Genomic DNA, 15,417 nt, shown 5'->3' with positions numbered 1-15,417 from the left:
TGAATTTCTCCAGAAAACAGAAAATTGTCCTGTATCTAAGTACAGTAGCTCCATTTAACATGGTTATTCTTTGATCTTCCTACTTTGCTTTGAAGTCTGTTAAGTAACTTCCAGATGGTCCATCCAGAGTGTAATTCTGGTGGGAGACACTATTCAGAATTCATCCATTTGGCGTGGTGTGTTGTTTTTGTTCTCCATAGGTTTAACCTAGCCTCTTTTGGTTTAATATTTATAGCTTGAGATTTGTGCAGAAAATTTTTCTTTGATTTTAGGAGACATCTTGGTTGATTGGTGCCCATGAAATGGATGGGTTTGGTGTTGTATGACCTTATTTCATTCTTTATCTGCTAGCACTTCTCAACATACTTCTGGAGGGGAAATGCCAGCCAAATAATAGACTTTTTCAGTGGGGGTAGGTTTGAGGCAGTCAGTAATAATCCGGCATAATTCAGTAAGAGCAATATCAACCTGTTTGGGGTGTGCAGATTTATACCACTTTCTGTTTGGTGTTTAGATAATGTTTTTTTGTAAGTCAGGGTTCAATCCAGAGTGATACCCAAATACTTTGGGGTAGGGCAATGTTCCTGCAATTGATGCAGAAGAAAACTTGTTTGAGGTGGGGCAAGAAACCAGATGGAGACAGCAGTCCCGAAATTAAAAGACGCCTGCTTCTTGTGAGGAAAGTGATGACAAACCTTGACAGCATCTTAAAAAGCAGAGACATCACAAAAGTCCGAATAGTCAAAGCTATGGTTTTTCCTGTCGTGATGTATGGAAGTGAGAGCTGGACCATGAAGAAAGCAGACCGCCGAAGAATTGATGCTTTTGAATTGTGGTGCTGGAGGAGGCTCTTGAGAGTCCCCTGGACTGTAAGGAGAACAAACTTATCAATTCTAAAGGAAATCAACCCTGAGTGCTCACTGGAAGGACAGATCCTGAAGCTGAGGCTCCAGTACTTTGGCCATCTCATGAGAAGAGAGGACTCCTTGGAAAAGACTTTGATGCTAGGAAAGTGTGACAGCAAGAGGAGAAGGGGACGACAGAGGATGAGATGGCTGGACAGTGTCTGAGAAGCAACCAACATGAAATTGACCCAACTCCGGGGGGCAGTGGAAGATAGGAGGGCGTGGCATGCTCTGGTCCATGGGGTCATGAAGAGTCGGACACGACTGAACGACTAGACGAGATGACGAAGAAACCTTCCCAGCAGCCCTACAGGGGCAGAGCTTCCTAGTGTGCTGAAAGGCAAGGACAACCTTGGTAGCAAGAAGTCATTCTGTGACATGGGTGTTCGACAAATATAAAATAAAATGCACACAAAAAGCTTATCAAAAATTAAATGAGAAACCTGTTCTTCTGCAAACAGTATACTGTTATGTAATAAGGAGCTGTGGACATAACCACATAGTTACCCACAGAGTATTGTTTTCCTATAGGGCAACGCCATTTAGTTAAATTGAAGAAAGCAGCAATACTTGAAACATTCTATATAAACATTTGACAAATATGAACATGAGCTTTATTATCTTCTTTCAAGAATGGACTGGCAGCTATGTCATGTTGATATATTCTGTAAATCCAATAATAACAAGGAAATACATACTGGCGCCCTATACATATTTACTAGCTTCAACTGAACTTGAAAGGGCGTAACTGTGAGTAGTCTTGCCTTGCCTAGGATTATGCAGTAAATAAAAGAGAGAGTAGTAAGTGAACTGAAGCTGAAATCAGGAAAATCAGCAGGACCTTTTCTACATGGATGCTCAGGATGATTGCACGCTACTAGTGTTGCAAAATCTTTGGATTTTTCTTCCATGCCAAAATAGTGGGATAATTTTTTTATACACATGCTTCAAACAAAAACGTCTAGAAGAGTATAATGGGTTTTATTGGGTTTTTGTTTTGTTCTGTGTATTTTGGTTACATTTATGTGTAACAACAAACAAACGAACAGTGGAAGGAAAATCTGTATTTGTAATTTGTCAGTTTTGTTGTATAACCAAAGAGACATCATGAACTTCAACAGGAGTGTTTCTGTTCCCAGTTGGATCTCATTCACTGATTGGAAATGGAGGAGCTCCCTACTTGCTGTTTGTGTCACTCATCTTCCCATCCGTCAACACAGCATCAGACCTCCTATGAGTTCTTCCATTTGAAATAAACTGCTCAAGATCAAACTACAGCATTGTATAATCAAACCACTTTGCATATCAAGCAAAATGCTAGTTGTACTATGATTGGAGAAGAAGCTTACAAACATAAACCAAGATTTCAATGGTGTTACCAATATTGTAGACGTATGCACTTTATTAACGAGTATTAAAGAGGCAAGTGTACAGGATGGCCTGAATCATACATTACATATGTCATTTGTTAAAGACTAGACATATGTAATGTCTCATTTCACATGCTAGCAAGGTTATGCTCAAAATCCTACAAGGTAGCCTTCAGCAGTATGTGGACCGAGAACTCCCAGAAGTACAAGCTGGATTTCGAAGAGGAACTAGAGACCAAATTGCTAACATGCACTGGATTATGGAGGAAGCCAGAGAGTTCCAGAAAAAATGTCTACTTCTGCTTCATTGACTATGCAAAAGCCTTTGACTGTGTGGACCACAGCAAACTATGGCAAGTGCTTAAAGAAATGGGAGTGCCTGACCACCTTATCTGTCTCCTGAGAAACCTATATGTGGGACAGGAAGCAACAGTTAGAACTGGATATGGAACAACTGATTGGTTCAAAATTGGGAAAGGAGTACGGCAAGGCTGTATATTGTCCCCCTGCTTATTTAACTTATATGCAGAATACATCATGCGGAAGGCTGGACTGGATGAATCCCAAACTGGAATTAAGATTGACGGAAGAAATATCAACAAGCTCAGATATGCAGAAGATACCACTCTGATGTCAGAAAGTGAGGAGGAATTAAAGAACCTTGTAATGAGGGTGAAAGAGGAGAGCACCAAAAATGGTCTGAATCTCAACATCAAAAAAACTAAGATCATGGCCACCGGTCCCATCACCTCCTGGGAAATAGAAGGGGAAGATATGGAGGCAGTGACACATTTTACTTTCTTGGGCTCCATGATCACCGCAGATGGTGACAGCAGTCACGAAATTAAAAGACACCTGTTTCTTGGGAGGAAAGCGATGACAAACCTCGACAGCATCTTAAAAAGCAGAGACATCACCTTGCCAACAAAGGTCCACATAGTCAAAGCTATGGGTTTTCCAGTCATGATGTATGGAAGTGACAGCTGTACCATAAAGAAGGCTGAACATTGAAGAATTGATGCCTCTGTACTGTGGTGCTGGAGGAGACTCTTGACACTCCCCTGAACTGCAAAGAGAACAAACCTATCAATTCTAAAGGAAATCTACCCTGAGTGCTCACTGGTAGGACAGATCCTGAAGCTGAGGCTCCAATACTTTGGCCAATTCATGAGAAGAGAAGACTCCCTGGAAAAGACCCCGATGTTGGGAAAGAGTGAAGGCAGGAGGAGAAGGGGATGACAGAGGACAAGATGGTTGGACAGTGTCACTGAAGCTACCAACATGAATTAGACCTAACTCCAGAAGGGAGGCAGTGGAAGACAGGATGGCCTGGAGTGCTCTGGTCCATGAGGTCACGAAGAGTGGGACATGACTTAACAACTAAATAGCAACAAAAGACCAGAGAAGTATGGGCCTTGTGCTTTTATGTCTGCCAGCTGCCTTATTATTTATTTATTTAACTTATTTTATCCCATATTTCTCCCTAACAAGGACCTAAGGCATTTTACATCGTTAAAAAGCAATGCTGAAAGCTAAACTTACTGAAGACTTCCTGGGTTGACTAAAATAATGTCTTTTACTATGTTTCAACATGGAAAAAGTGGTTACTGGTTCCAGAGAAAAGCGTGATATGAAACCACATTTTGAAGACGATTTTAGAACCTGCATTATTCTGAACCCTGCAACCACAGATCAATAAAATGACATACTTTATGCTCAAGGTGGACTAGGGTTTTGCAGCAAAGGGGATATAAGAAAGAACTGAGAATTGCTATAATGTATTTCAAATGGATTGCAATCCATCAAAAGATCCAAGGAATCTCACTTCTGCTGGAGGAAGGCCCCAAACATATGTTACTGTGTTAATGTTGTTCTCTACATTCATGTTACTTGCTCCTAATTCTGGTTTTTTTTTTTTACATAGCCAGTTTCATGCTTTGTCTTTTGCATGGCTACAGAGAAAGATTTAAGCTGGAGGAAAGTAGGCAGTCGATATTCTGGGGCAAAATCAAACATTTATTACTTAGAATTATCTGTCAGCTGACACCATCTTGCTAGAGAGAAGCCACTCAACTGCCTTCTTTTGATAAATGCACACAGAATATAGCTCAACAAAGTTCCTTTTGGAGACTACAACCAAATCTTCAAGTCAGTTAGGAGATCCAGAAAACTGTAGTAGAAAAAAAAAGGAAATTTTCTAAGTTCTGACATGGAATGCAATGAAACTGCCTCATGGGAGTTTGAGCAGTCCTTAGATTGGTCTGGGGTGCCCCGCCACCATCACCCAGTCTATCTTTTCTGGGTGAAGAAACTACAAAGATGGGGCCACAACAAGCTAGTAATACCCAACGGGCACAGTTCATGGAGACCCTGTATTATAGGGTGACTATGTAGATCAATTCTCTTTGTATCTCACATGTTACCTTATCGACCAACCCCATTTGAGTGGTGTGAGATCAAGCCATCACGGAATGGAGAGCTACAATTTGTTTATTTATATATTTTAATTTCATTTATACCTTGCCTTTCTCCCAGTGCAGAGACCTAGAGTGGTTTGCATAATGATTTTTAAAACAGTACGATTAAGAAGACATTAAGTTACAATAAAAGCAGGCACTTGAACATACAATTTTGTTAATAGGGGAGAAAAAAGCTTGAATTAACTTAAAAGAATATAAAGATTTCGAAAACACATCAAAAAAGAGTAAAATGTGCAATGTTCCTGATTAAAAATAACTTCCTCTAGAGCCCATCTGGTCACCAAAAGCCTCCTGAAGAGAAAGGCCTGTGTTAAAGACAGCAGTGAAGGGACCAACCCAGCTTCCTGTGGAAGGGAGTTCCACAGTCTGGGAACAGCTACCAAAATGCCATTGTTTGGGTCCTCAACAGATGTCCCTGTGAAGGCAAGTGGGCCAAGAGAAAAATGTTCTCCAGAGATCTTAAAACCCAAGAAAGGGACATGTAGATTTTCTGAAAGCCTGAACTCAAGTCATATACATATACGGTAAGTCATCAGTTCATTCGAATTGGGCCTGCAATTAGAACAGCAGACACTGAAGCTACTCTAACAGGGAGGTTATGTGATCCTGTAACCAGCACCACTCAATAGTTACTTTTAGAGGCAATGCCTGCAATACCATTGCTCTGGATTTTCACTCTTTTCACCTATGCATAGGAACTTAAATAAGGACTGATCAGGTGGTTTTTAACTAGGCTGTTTCAAATAAACAAAGTGCAACTTGTGGACCATATGCCATCCTCTCAATATGTTACCTTTCAGTCCAGATTGGAACTTCAGTCTATCTCCAGCTACACCTTCTAAAACCTTCTGGGGAAATATGCATACAACAGAGTTCAATGTGTATCTTGACCTTTGGTTACTATGTTAAAGTACAGGCAATTGCCATTTCATTTGGATTATGTCCCTGAGATACACAAGTCAGACAGAGTTTTCAACTGGAGTAAAGTTCAAGTGTGTTAAGTTCCAACAAGCTGATACACTGCATTAGAGCAACTTTGAGATCAACGTCCAGCTTTGAGTACACAGAGTATTTCCTTCCACCATAAAAGTCCATTGGTTGATATATTGTTTAGTTCAGGCTTTGACTGAAAAAGAAAACACACATATCCACAAACCGGTTCGCTTCACCTTTATATTGCTAGCCAGCCATATTTATTCACCTTGGTGACTTCTTTTGGGTAGCAAAAACAATTGAACCCCAAACAATTCCTCTGTATGAGTTCTTTATGCCCTTTCACAACCACTCATTTGGCATCATTAACTTGCTGAAAAGGGTAAATCTCTTGGCAAAGATGCTCTTTGGACTATCTTACAGTTTCCATATCAGTTTATCAGTTTAGTAATCTCAGGTTGACTGATAATGGTGCAGAAGGGATATAACTCGAAGTGCCTTATACTCCAGGTATAGCCTTTTCTCAGTAACACTAGCTGTAATACTGTCGTCTTCTATACTGTGATGATAGACAGACAGAATGTAGAATTGCAGAGGTGGCAGGGAAGTCGAAGGTCACATTCTTCATATGAAGAATTCCCCTCACCCCATTGCCCACCTTGTTGAAAGCCCTTCTTGTCTTCATAATAATTGATACCATTGCAATTATGTCAGCTCTGTCCATCCTACAGACTCTTGCAAAGCTACATCTAAAGCAGTTTTCGATTTAGATATCTCTAAGGCAGGTACCATGTCTGTCTTACAATTCCATAATAAGTAGTGATAATAGCATCTACACGATGACTAACATCTTTTGTGTCATGTTCTCTCATTATTTAGAAAGATCAAATCTGAACTCCTTTTTTATACTTTCTGTAAATGAATTATAGGGGCAGACGCCTAACCCTATTTTTCCTCTTGGATGTTTACAGTTTGTCTGTATAGGGTTTCTTGGGTTTGGAAGACAGGTACAGAACTGGATTCTCTGCCAACCAGGCATAACCTTCATTGGTATTCTCATAACTGTGCAATTTCCATTTAGGAAAGCATGAGCTGATGCTGGGATGTATGTTCAGTGCATTATTTATAGTTCCAGTTGTTTGGAATATTTTTATTTAATGTATATATCATTCATTATATCTGTTTTGTATTTTTTTTCTTGCTGTCATTCATTATTGAACTTTCACAGTATGATTATACAAGCACTGACATCCTGCTTTAGGGCTATCTGTGACTTCAAATTTACCACTTAAGCGCTGGCTTGAAATGCAAAAGCCTCAAATCATAAGAAGCAGTAGTTTCCCACCCTAGGTGCCCACATCTTGTATGACTACAGATCCCAGGATTCCTGGCAACTAGGTATTCTGGCTGAGCTGGGTACCTGGAATCACTTATATAAATCAACAAAGAATATTCCAGCACCTTAAAGAAGAAAAAATTTACTGGGCATAAGTCTCTATGGATGGTTGTGAGACAGGAGGCAAGAGGGATACCCCACTCGCTGGAGAGCCATCCCTCCTCCACACCGAAGATAAGGAAACACGAACCCAGCCAACATCAGCACCCACAAAGACAGAACAGCGAGGGACAGAAGCAGACGAACTGGGAAAAGAGATGCAAAGAATGACGTTAGGAGAGGCTCAGAGAGAAATGGCGGGAAAGGAGAGGAAGACAAGGGTGGAGTTATGGGAGAGCCTAAGAGTGCCCAAGGAAGAGGTTGAATATAGAAGGAGAAGAGGGATCCCACCCTGACCCTCATATTGGAGAGAAGCCAAGGCGAGAGAGTGGAGAAGGAGACTGAGAGAGGAGAAAGAGAGAGCTGAGAGACAAAGGAAACAAAGACTAGAATGGAGGATAAGCAAGATGAGGAGGAAGGGTTACAGGGAGGACCTTGGAAGGATCCAACACCAGAGGGACACTCCCTGTGGAATGGCAACCAGGATGATGAGACCATGCCCCCTGTTGGAAGGTGAGATAGGACAGACCGTAGCAGATGACATCTTTACAGACTGGCCGGGCCCTTCGAATGCCAGCAGTAGAAACCCATTCCTGTTTGAAGATTGGAAGCCCCTGTGGGACCCACTGGCAGAAGGAGAAAAATGTCAAAATCATGTTATAGACACTTGTTATTTGTTAAATACACCAATAAATATTTCACCTGGTTTGAAACTACAAAAATCTACTGATTTCTTTGAAGCAAACATGGAGCCAAAGGTTGAACCCTCACATATTGGTGCCCAACGCGAGGGGCCTTCAACATCAGGAGGCCCTACAGAAGACTGGCTCCGAAAAGTAACAGAAGGACAAGAAACCCTCATAAAGCAACTAGGATAACAACAATTGCTGATTACACAATTAGCAAGAACACACCTAGCTACACCGTTATCGCCAGGAACAACACCGCAGAAATCACTGATAGTAAGTCAACCACTCAAAAAAATACAAAAAATGGGACCACATGACAACCCAGCGGCATTCCTCAACACATTCAAACAGCTGGCAATGACGGCACAATGGCCGACAGGACACTGGGCATTGATCCTTACACTATACCTAGTGGGCCTACCACAAGAAATAGTAGACATGCTAGACCCGAGTGAAGTGGGAGACTATACAAAAGTTAAAACAGTAGTTTTAAACACATTGAACTTGAATGAAGAAGCATACCGACGACGGTTTAGAGATTTATGATTATGCCTAGGAATCCACCTGAAAACCCTGGTACAGAAGATGAAGGTCAATGTCATGAGATGGGTACAATCCAAAAGAAAGATGGTGGATCAGGTGTTAGAGATTATGGAACAACTTATATCTACATTAGGAACAGGATCCAGAAATTGGGTAATGAAGAACAAGCCCACCAACCTAGAGGTCGCTATAACTTTGTTGGAAGACTATTTAGGAGCGGAAGAGCCGTGGTTAAATAGAGGAATGACGCAGATGGAAAAACCCAGAGGCAGAGACCCAGAGGTAGCTGAAGCAACAGGGAGCATGAACATGAGAGGGCTGAACACACAAAATGCCAAAAGAACCTGGCCAGACCGGATAGAGTTCATTAACCCAACTGGCAGCCGAATACCAAGACCGATGATAACGGCATAACCAGCCCAGATACGACAAGCCGTGACATGGACCACGGCGAAAGAACGCATGGCAGCATGCTATGGTTGCAGGCAATTCCGATGTATCAAGAAATACTGCCCGACTGAAGAATGCGCATGGACAAATATATATGCCATTACTGCCAAGGTTAGTACGGATGATCATCCGGGCTGGGTAGTCAAAGCGAAAGTAAAGGAGTATGGAAAAGGGCACTCATTGACGCAGGGTTTAGTAAAACGCTTATAAGAGACTTGCAGGGGGACAAATTACCTGAACAGATGTTTATCAATTGTGTACACAGGGATGTTAAACCCTATGGAGTAATATTAGCCAAAACTGAGATAGGAGACCAGACAAGAGAATTGGAAGTAGGGTTAGTACCTGGGTTTGGAAGAGAAATGCTATTAGGAAGAGACTAGCCAGCTGTGGAAGAACTAACACAAACGTTAGCTTAAGCACACAATGGGGAAGCAGAAAATTGTATGTTAGAAGAAGAAATGTTAAGCTGTTAAGCATGTCCAGGGATCAACTGAGAAACTGGCAGCAAGATGACAAGAGACTGGAAGAGATTCGCCTAAAGGCGGTTACGGAGGGAACTACACAAAAGGGAGGAGTAAACTTTGAAATGAGGGACGGAGTGCTATACCATGTAAGCCAAAGAGACCCTGAGGGAAGAAACCCAACTAGTAATACCTGAGAGACTTAAAGGATTAATATTAGGACTGGCCCATGATGTGCCACTAGTAAGACACTTGGCAGTACAAAAGACATTAGCAAGAGTGTGACAGAGGTTCTTCTGGCCACTCATGGCTAAAGAAATAGAGGACTGTATTCGCGAAGGCTTTCATGGCCGGTATCTAATGGTCGTTGTGGGTTTTTCGGGCTCTTTGGCTGTGTTCTGAAGGTTGTTCTTCCTAACGTTGCGCCAGTCTCTGTGGCTGGCAACTTCAGAGGACAGCACTCAGAGGCCCCACTGATGTTTGTGGTGAGGGAGGCCCCGTAATCATCAGTTGGGAGGTGGAGATCCATATCCACGGCCCAGTTCTGGCAAGGCCATGGACTGGCACCGGGCCACGGACCGGGGGTTGACAACCCCTGCTCTAACCAATCTATATCCCAAAGGCACCATACTTTATTTCCTCATCCTTCTAGTGTTCTGCTGGTACCAATATCTTTCTCTCACTAGGTCAGGTCACCAGATAATTTTTTTATAAGCCTTGCCAGTACTTGCCCCTTGTCATTGGGGCCATCTCAATATGTCACTGACAATGGGATAATGATGATTAATAGCTACCTGGATTGTGAGAACGGCCCCACTTAAGTGTTACTTGACCTATTGACTTATCCTGTCTTGTTCATTTTATCCTGGCTGTTGACTTTACCCTGTGTGCTGATTTTACTTGACTGCTGTTACACATTAACAGCTCTTTCAGTTGCTGCTTCCAATGCAGTTATTCCCCTCCTCTCCCCCAGGGAAAGACCAGCTCCAAGGAGATATCAGGCATGGAGCTTTTGTGGTTATGTGGGAGACTCATAAAGTTGAAAAGGACCTTGGAGTGAGATACTTCACCTCTGGCTCAATGCAGAAAACATGAGGGCTACAGCAGCCTCAATAGACAGCCAACCAGCCTGTGCTTAAGTAGCTCAGTGGTCATGATTTTTTAAACCAAAGATGCTCTGTAAGGAAGTCAGAGTCAAGGAAGGCCCTTGTTTCTCTCTCTCTTACTCACTCTTTTTTTTTTTTTGGACTACAACTCTCAGAGTCCCTCAGCCAGTATGGCTATTGATCATGCTGTCTGAGGATTTCTGAAAGCTGCAGTGCAAGAAAAGTAGCATTTCCTTGGGTCTTGTTCCTCTCACATGTTGCTGTTCTGCTGCAGTTCTCTCTGGATTTTGGTTCTTCGCACCCAGTTGTCCTGTCCCATGACGAGTTCTGCCCCCACAGGCAGGCAAACAGCTCACTAACAGCATAAAGTAAGGTGCAAACTGATGATGGCTTCAAGCAGAGGCACAATCAGGACCACGGACAGGGCCAACGGGGCCGATCCAAACATCACCTGGATTTCAGAACCACAGCTGTCAGTCTTGCAGCTAAGGCAAGACAATAATGGCCCAGAGCAAAAAAGTGTTACAGTTTGAAGTCTACGCCACTGGATAAGTCCGCCTTAAGGATTCAAATACATAGCTGCTATTGTGTGAGTTGCCACAAAAGTCTAGGAATGACCTTGTAACTATGAAGAAACTGGGGAAGAATCTCAAGTGTAAGGATATGTTGCTGGGGACCAAGGTCATAATCATCTGTACTATGGCATTTCCAGTTATGACATGCAAATATGAAAAGCCAGACAAAGAAAAAGCCCAAACAGTAAAAAGATGGTTCATTTAAAATACAGTATTGGAGGTTTACTTAGATTGACTCAAAACTAAATTAGCAACTAAAATGCCTAAACAGAAGCTATCATATTTTGGACAAAGTACCTTTCTAAGAGAGGGCAGAAAAGGCAGTTGCCCCATATGAGAGCGGCATCACCTGTGGGGGTGGCCATATCAACAGTTACAACTCTGTACATTGCCAGCTCTTTTGAGGATCCCTTTAACTGGAGGGATGGGGAAAAATGACAAAACAAGTTCTACTGATGGTGGTAGTGTCCTTTTGTCATGAGAGCATGAACAGAAAGTGCTAATACATAGCAATCTAGTGGGATTAAGCCCACTTTGCTATCCCATTAGAGAAGCTCCTTTACTTATCTGTCATCAACCTGATACATCACCACCAGTGCTTGAAAAAGTTCCTTTTTATTACAAGACTCAGAATGCCCCCACCGCCAGCATGCCCTATATTTAATTGTGTATATTATGCAATGCAATAGGTAAAGGAAGGTGATGCAATATGTGAAGGAATATGAGCAAGACGACAAACTTTATCCACCACCCCCCCAAAAAAACAAATAGCTGCCAGTGTTCCCATTCTGCACATGCTTTCCCAGGGACTTGTGTGTTCAGATTAGGCCTTGGGACAGATGTAGTAACTGCTAGATTTCAAAAGAGAATGTCTTTTTTCATCCTCATTGCTCCATACTGTCTTTCACAGCCTCTTTTATGCCTTGAGGGACTAGTCAATTTCTGTCTGACCTTCCCTCCATTCCACCTCCACAATCATAAGCTTTAGGCAACAAAAACTATTTTTGCTTGCCTTTAAAACATTTTCACTAAATCTTTGCATTTCTTTTAAATTATAAATAATTCAAAATCCCAGGAGTTTGAACTGAAGGGAAAGGAGATATGGGGAGGTATAAAAGTTTATCAAAAATGTAAAACAGTGCCTTTATCCCCCAAAGTTTGGGAACTTCTGTAGCAGAGGGATATGATCGATTTGAACAAATTATATGTAGGAAGTTAAAGATAATTTAGGTAAGGGCCTGTTTAAAGCTTTCCCAAATGTTACCATAACTCTCTGGCTTTATTTGTCGGTTTTGAATTAGGAAGAAAACAGCACTTTACAAACTAGCTTTTATTAAAAATAAGTTATGTTGGAACCAAAAGATTCAGGACTCGTGTCTCTGTCTGTTCGTGCCATAGAAAGGAATCTATTGAGAGAAATATTTCTTTATAATCTAACCTCTGAATTTGCTAAGAAGAAAAGTAGGAAAATATTTTTAATTTTTTTTGTGTGAATGTACTGTTGCTTATTGTCCTCTGTAAATATTCTCATTAATCGTAGTCATAAACTGACAACATTCACTGGCAAATGTACCTCTTTCTGAAAGCATCAATATAAATACTTAGTTTTCTCCAGCTGACAGAAAAATGGCATTGAGACAAGGTGCTGTATGAAGGCGGTGGTAGAAAGAGATCTCAGATGAACATTCTGCCCCTACTGCACCACAGCTTTCTCAGGCCCTGACATATCATGAAAACACAACGGTGGTAAGAACAGTGGAAGGCAGTGGAAAAAAAGAAGGCAGTGGAAAAAAAATAAAGGAACCCATGTCTTTTAGTTTGCAAGACCTGATGGGACATTTTAGAAGTCATTAATTCAAGTTGTTGTCATGTGTAGGCAAGCCAGAACCAATTTACAGCAAGTCCTGAAGAGCTCAATAATGTAGATACCTGCAGGGCCAGAGGTTGGGAGTTTGATTCCCCACTGTACCCCTTGGGAGAACAGCCAGCCCATATAAGTCATAAGCAAGCTGTACAGTCCCAGGACACCCCCAGAAGAAGAGAATGGTCAACCATTTTTGAGTATTCTCTACCTGATAAACCCTGAAAAGCGTCACCATGTCAAAATCGGCTTGATGAGAATACAATTATTATTATTAACGAAGCTTTCAAGGTGAGCAAAATATTTCAGTAGTTTTACAAGTGCCTCGCCCTGCAGTGAGTCTTCATGGCCAAGCGGGAATTTAAACCCAAGTTTCCATCCCTCACTCTATCCACTATGCCACTATGCCACATATAACTAATTCATAGGATTCTTACAGCAATTTTACAGCACATAACAAGAGGCACAGGAAAGCGACATGGCAAATGGCCGTGTTTTGCACCCTAGACTTTGGCTTCAGGGACTGTGAGAAACAGAAAAAGAGAGATGCGGAAAATAGTATAAGACGTTCCCATTCAAGATTTTTCAGAAATGTCCTTTCCCAACTTGAGGGTGAACCATTTTTATCTCAGTCAATAATCCAGTTATTCCAGTTTTCATTCCCACCAGCAAGCGATCTTTTGGGATGCTTGTTGTTATGTGCTGTCAAGCTGGAATTGACCTACGGCTAACCTAATAAGGCTTCCAAGGTAAGTGAGATATTTAAGGGGTGGTTTTATGAGATCCATTCCCTCCAGAGAGTTTCTATGGCCAAGTGGGGATTCGAACCCTGGTCTTCAGAGTTCTGCTCCTTCACTCTGTCTACTACACTCCATTGGGTAGCTTTTGGGAAGCTGTCGCTCCTTAAATTGCCCATTCACAAACCAATCACTCCCCCATATACTATTCTTTGGTAATGCATAGTTCGCAGATATTCCATTATTGCTAGAATGTGATGAAGTTACTGTCAGAAGCTTTTGTGGATGCCAGACACTGATGCTGAGCTACTGTACTTTTACCATTCATATTTTTAATATATATTTCAACTCCCTTTGACCACACAGGAGCTGGTTACTGAGGCAGTTCCCCCTCAGCTGGAGATTAAGCCCTTCTCGGTCCATAACCCTAACCCGGACCTCCGACCTCGCTGGTTGCCACCGTTCTCTCCTCCAACTCTGTATCTATGTCTGCCTGCCAAGCCAGGCAACGTTTCACACGTGACAAAGCGGACAGCGTAAAAAAGGACGCTCGCGTCATAATCTTTTCCAAAGGAATGGCCGTGTTAATAATAAAATATAAGTTTTTTAAAAAAAGTAATGTGAACATCTCTCATGGTGCCACAAGACACCGTTGTTGTTGTCGTTGAATTCTTATACACCAAAGAATCTGAAGGAAAAGCAGCGGTGCGGAAGGGAAGGGAATCCCTTTCATTTAAAACGAGGCCCTCCTTTGAAGTCACCGGAAACATGAATGCGAAGCTTCCTCCGCTTGTGATCCATTCATGGTTTCCCTGCGCCGCCGTCTATATCGGCGGAGGGAACGTGTGGAAACCACTTTGTTACGTAACCAATAATAACGTGCTTAGATGGCGAAGTTAAATAACGGGGGCTGAGCGGCTGGCCGCCTCCGTTAATCTGCACAATGCTTTATGCCTCAGCCGTGCCTACTTTTAGCTAACACGTCAACGATCAGAGTAACCGCAATTCTAATAACAGTGCACCAGATCGCTAACGGGTAAATTATAAGCATGCATACTAAGCAATGAGATTATGGTTATGATGATGATGATGCGCACTTTCTTTGCACAAACTCTTCCTTTTGCTTTCTTTTCTTTCAATTGTTCGTCTTCATCAACAAGGGAGGAAGGAAGGAAGGAAGCAAAGTTGTTGCGGGTCCCCTCTTAAGAAAAATCACGGCGGCGCGCGCGACCGACCGCCGGGGCGACTTCGCTTTCCAAAGCCCGTGACCCGGAGCAAAGAGTGACCGATAGTAACCTCTGCAGAGCGCTCTATCTCGCGCACACCGCTCTTCCTCCCCCCTCCCCTCCCCGCCTGAGCCGTTTTAGAACGTAAGAGAGCCAGCCCCTCGCGCGCCACCCCGCGCGAGCCAATGAGGAGCCTTCGCCGCGGCATACGGAATGAGGATGCTCCTCGGCCGCGGCGGCGATTGTGAGGTGCGCCAGCTCGAAGCGGAAAGGCAGGGAGGGGCTGGAGGGAGGGGGGCCAGGAGGGGAGGGGGCTTCGCGGCGCACTGGCCTCCGCTCATTGGCTCGGCGGGAGCTGGCCCGCCCAAAGCTGGAGCTACGGCACAGCCCGGCGAAGGGCAGGCCCTCGGCACACGCGCAGAGTCGCTCTCTCTCACCGGCTTCCCTCACTCCGGGCGCGGGGTTGAGCGTGGCAAAGCGGACCGGTAGGTGGACGAGCCGCGAAGAGGGCAGAAGGGTGTGAGAGGAGGAAGGAGAGGCGCCCGGCGTGATCTGAGGGGTGGCCGGGAGACGAGCCCGGAGG

General features: G+C 43.1%; 1 protein-coding gene across 2 annotated transcripts in view; it reads left to right on the top strand.

Moving 5' to 3' along the window:
• The first annotated feature begins 15,013 nt into the window (after positions 1–15,013).
• The window catches only part of ACSL3 (acyl-CoA synthetase long chain family member 3), a 67,776-nt gene continuing 67,372 nt past the window's right edge, over positions 15,014–15,417 (top strand). The window contains exon 1 of one of the 2 annotated variants that reach the window (XM_072995971.2): positions 15,014–15,083. The gene's annotated coding sequence lies outside the window, so the exon portion shown is untranslated. Of the gene's footprint in view, positions 15,084–15,182; positions 15,320–15,417 lie in introns of those variants that run through there. The other variant, XM_072995970.2, reaches the window with a different exon arrangement.

The sequence above is a fragment of the Pogona vitticeps genome, chromosome 3 (assembly GCF_051106095.1).
Source record: "Pogona vitticeps strain Pit_001003342236 chromosome 3, PviZW2.1, whole genome shotgun sequence".
In the NCBI taxonomy this organism is placed as follows: Eukaryota; Metazoa; Chordata; class Lepidosauria; order Squamata; family Agamidae; genus Pogona; species Pogona vitticeps.
Note: the sequence above shows the minus strand (reverse complement) of the source record. Positions and strands in the feature narration are given on the sequence as shown.